The sequence below is a fragment of the Amphimedon queenslandica genome, unplaced genomic scaffold (genome assembly GCF_000090795.2).
Source record: "Amphimedon queenslandica unplaced genomic scaffold, v1.1 AMPQUscaffold_10966, whole genome shotgun sequence".
NCBI lineage: Eukaryota > Metazoa > Porifera > Demospongiae > Haplosclerida > Niphatidae > Amphimedon > Amphimedon queenslandica.
The window spans coordinates 1-4,307 of record NW_003548787.1 but is presented as its reverse complement, the minus strand read 5'-3'; the positions used below and the strand labels follow the sequence as shown (position 1 = coordinate 4,307).

At 34.9% G+C, this 4,307-nt stretch overlaps 1 long non-coding RNA gene across 1 annotated transcript; it reads right to left on the bottom strand.

Annotated features, from left to right (window-relative positions):
- Positions 1–1,756: 1,756 nt before the first annotated feature.
- On the bottom strand, positions 1,757–2,540 carry LOC109589722 (uncharacterized). The gene is made up of 2 exons (XR_002188892.1): positions 2,327–2,540; positions 1,757–2,273 (listed from the first exon to the last, which is right to left on the bottom strand). It is a non-coding gene; the product is annotated as an uncharacterized LOC109589722 (long non-coding RNA).
- Positions 2,541–4,307: the final 1,767 nt, after the last annotated feature.

Genomic DNA, 4,307 nt, shown 5'->3' with positions numbered 1-4,307 from the left:
GATTGCTGCATTATCTTCTAACGACCTGATATTCCATAGTAGTAGTTACTGTTACATTGACAAGTATCAATTTGAAATGTGTATCCTGGAGGGCAGTGATATAGCGTGATATTGATCAGTTTTCTAGCACTGTACTCAGTTGTCTGCAGTAATAGAGTAGCTGTATCTCCTACTGTTCCTTTAAAGACTATTATGTAATTGTCAGCAATGGAATGAGTTATATCGATCTTCAATGATGGATTGTGTACATTTCGTAGTGTTGCTAACATTGGGAACAATTGTAAGTTTGTTATATTATTATCAAACTCATCCATTTGTGTAATAGTCATGTTGTATGGTATTCCAGGATAAGGAACTAGCTCTTTCTCATTTATTGACAGTTTAACTGGTGCAGTAGCAACTGGAGGTGGTGTCCATGATGAAAATTCAAATTTGCCCATTTTGTTATCTGTGAATAATGTCCAAGTATTCTCTTTATACAATTTAACACAATCTTGAAGTGTAAATGCAAAAATACCATGACCAAATCCACTGGTGGCAATGTTGTTAGTAAAATGGAATGTAACATTATCACCAGGTAGAAAAATGAAGCATGTTCCTTCATGTATATTAATCAGTGATTGAATGTATATTGCACCACCAATGAGAGCTTTATTATTTGATATATTTATTGAAGATGAACTATGCTTTGAAAATGTCATTACTGAGTCTTCTGCCAAAAATATAGCACCACCTTGATTCCCAGTATTATTATAAAATTTAATGTGGGCACCATGCGAAATATGTACACGACTATTTACTGCATATAAAGCAGTACCAGTATTATTGACAAATGAAATTTTTGTAATCAATTCAACAAAAGCATCAGCAACACATAATGTTGCTTTAAACAGTTTACCTCTAAGTTCTTGTTGATTGTTATCTATTCCTGCCATATTACCAATGAAATGAAGCACCATGGTGCGTGGACTCGCCTGCTGAGATTCACCTGAGGGATAATGTGTTACTTGTACTGCATCCATTATGATATTATATATATAAACAACTTGATATTTGAAAAAAAGGATAATAGATTTTGACAAAGTGCAAAGTGCAACAATGCAATTACTGCACTGATCCATAAAATAAATTTTAGGTGTGGTCAGCAGTGCAGTGCAGATAAACATGGCACGTGGGTAGGAGAAAGAAGAAAAGCTGAAATTTATTTTAGCATCTGAAGCTCTATTCAAAGAAGGAGTAAGCACAAAAAATTTGCCTAGATATTTAAAAGAGACTGAGATAGTTTAGTTGCTCCTGCTTTCCCCAGTGCTGCCTGAAAATTCTTCGAAGAGGCTAAATCACAAACTTTGAGCAACTGTAACTCGCAAACAAAAAAGAGATTAGAAAATTCCCACATATTTTTTAATCTATGTACTTTTCTCTACCTATCAATGCTAATCTTGACCAAATAGAGTGAAACACGAAGATTTGGCTAGGAAAAGTGGTCTATTCTTGAAAATATTCGGCTTTTGCTACCACGGATTGCTATGAAAACACAACGAAGCTAAATAAATTATCTTTTTCTCAAAGCTTAAAAAGAATTATAAGTCAGGAGAGCTCAGTAAAAAAGATATTGACTAGGAATTAACAGGAATTTTCGTGACAGAATGACAGAATGACAACCCAACTGCATAGTACCCGCCTACGCAAGCGTGGCGAGTCCAACGAGTGCACTATAGCACATGCCCTCGCCACAACCAGTGAAGTGTAACACAACAAAAGTGAAACAGTAATGGTTTTTTCAAGAAAAATTTGAAGGAATGTTGCTGACTTTCTGTTTAGCTACCTTGCTGCTGCAGCAATTAAAGGTGTGGCTGGAATGAAAGGTGTGGCTCAGCTCAATCAAAAATATGCACCACCCAGTTTAGTAAAATGGTGCCATGTGGCCTTACTGTGGGCAGAAAGCTTTAGTTTTTCTAGGCATGCACACAGTTTTACACAGATTTGTTAGGCTCTACTTGTTTCATGCAATTACTATATCCGGTTTCTTCAGTTTCGAGGCAGTAGCCACCTTCTCAGAGAGGAGCTGCAGCTGCTATGCTACAAAATGGCTGGTAAGTCACACTTAAGCTGTCATATCTCACAAACGAAGGAAAGTCAAGCAATTCCACACATATTTTTTGTTCTTTATGTTTTCCTTTACCTGTTGTTGCCTTCAAAGGTACCATAGCTTCAACTATGCAAAAGTTACTAGTTAACTTTTTCTGTTTTTAAACGCTGCCGACTTTTGCCACCTTGGAAAAGAACAAAAGAATCTATTATAGAAAAAGAACAACTTTTTCTGTACCTAATTGGCAAAAGAAATGCTCTGAAGAGCTTGACTAAAAAGTAGCATCAGCCAAAAAATCATCCATGATTGAAATTTTTGCTAACACACAAACACACACACTGACAGCACGAGCGCAGTACCCTCGCCTATAGACTACGCCTACGGCGTGGGCGAGGGCAATAACAATTTTCAAGTCTTATAACAGTTGCAAGACACTTATAAATTTTTTGACTTCTACCACTGATATCTAATGCTGAGCTAACCTCAGCTTTGTTGCCAGTAAAATGACAAAATTCAAAATAAAATTCCTTTCTCTTAGCATCACTAGGGGCTGAATGAACAATTTGGATTGCAACTCCTCCACCAAACTTTGCTTGGTTATTGGTGATGTTACAACTTGATAAAGTAACCAAAAATTCAAATAGTATGGTGCCATTGGAATTGCATTTGCTCATATGTACTATAAACCCAATGGCTCCTCCAGCAGTACCAGCTCTATTACCAATGAAATTAGAAGCAGCAATGAACAAAAGTAAGTGTGCACAATGATCCACCTCCAAATATAATGCACCACCTATGGTTGTAGCAGAATTATTTATAAACTGATTACTGGCAATTGCAATGATATTATTATTATTATAAGGAGTATATTGAAGTATGCTTAGGCCTCCTCCTGTTACGTTTGATTCCTCAGCTCTTGAATGCTTTATACCATTGTTTGTAAAAACATTTTGTGTTACATTTCCACAGCAGTTTTCATAGAGTACCAGCCCATAACCATTATTGTCACTGAAATTGATTTTTGAAATATTAAAATTCTTGCAATTATAGAAGAGAACACTTTGGCGTCTATGATATTTTGGTTCTTTTTTATAAAGCAACCCACAATGTTCAATAGTAAAACCAATGAGTATAACATTACTGCAATTATTAAAAACTATGCCAGAGTTACCATAAGGTATTGATCCATTCCTACAGCTAATGCTAGTACCTTGTCCATTGATAGTTAGTCCATTGATATCAGTGAATATAACACTACCTTGTAGACTAAGAGTAGGACTGATGATCTCTATTGTGAGGCTACCAGTGTTGTTAATAGTATCAGCTACATACTTCAATGACTGACAGGAAGACTGAGGCTGTTCTGTAAGACACTCAATTGAATCATTTCCATTATCTCCATCAATCCTGATATCAAGAGATGATACACTATGAAGAAGAATACACAGCAGGAGAATCATCACAGATGAGTTAGCTTGTGGACTAAACAAAAGCTTGACAAAAGTAATGAACAAAGATTCTTAGTTATAATCAGTTCCTATGGAAAGTAGTTTCCCTATATCAGTTGACACTTTCTGAGAGCATCACAATGATAACACTATAGACCCTCTAACAACAAACAGTATTCAAGATGTTATTGCTCATGATATTTCTATATAATAAATACCATTGTTGTTATAAACTATAAGAATTGTTGCTCTGAAAATAAAACTGTTACCCTATTGATATCTTACTTTCTTCGGTTTCAGTTCTTTGTTAACAGTTATGGCAATATTCATGCAATAAATTTGCATTTGGATATGAACAGGCTGACATGTAGATGTAAAGCTATCATGTACAAAAATTTCATTTTATCTTAAAAAATTAGTTCCACCCAATAAATTTTAATTGAACTTTAACTATGAATTAAGTATCAGTATAAAATCATTATTGCTTGTGATGTGATCATAATTTTTACAATCAATTAAGGTTATTATTAGTTATTACTAGATGTATTACTCATTATCATCATTTTCATTATTATTAATTTAAGGGTGCTGCACCACCGCCCACGCAAATTTTTTAATCTGTTGCTAAGGGAGCTGTTTCTCCCAAAGTACTTTACCAATCATAATGAAACCAGTACTAGTTACAAGACAGTAACTAAATAAGTTAGTAAGCTACCTTGGAGCCTTTAACTCATAATAGCTATGGCATCAAGAGCTAAAATACTAAAGAT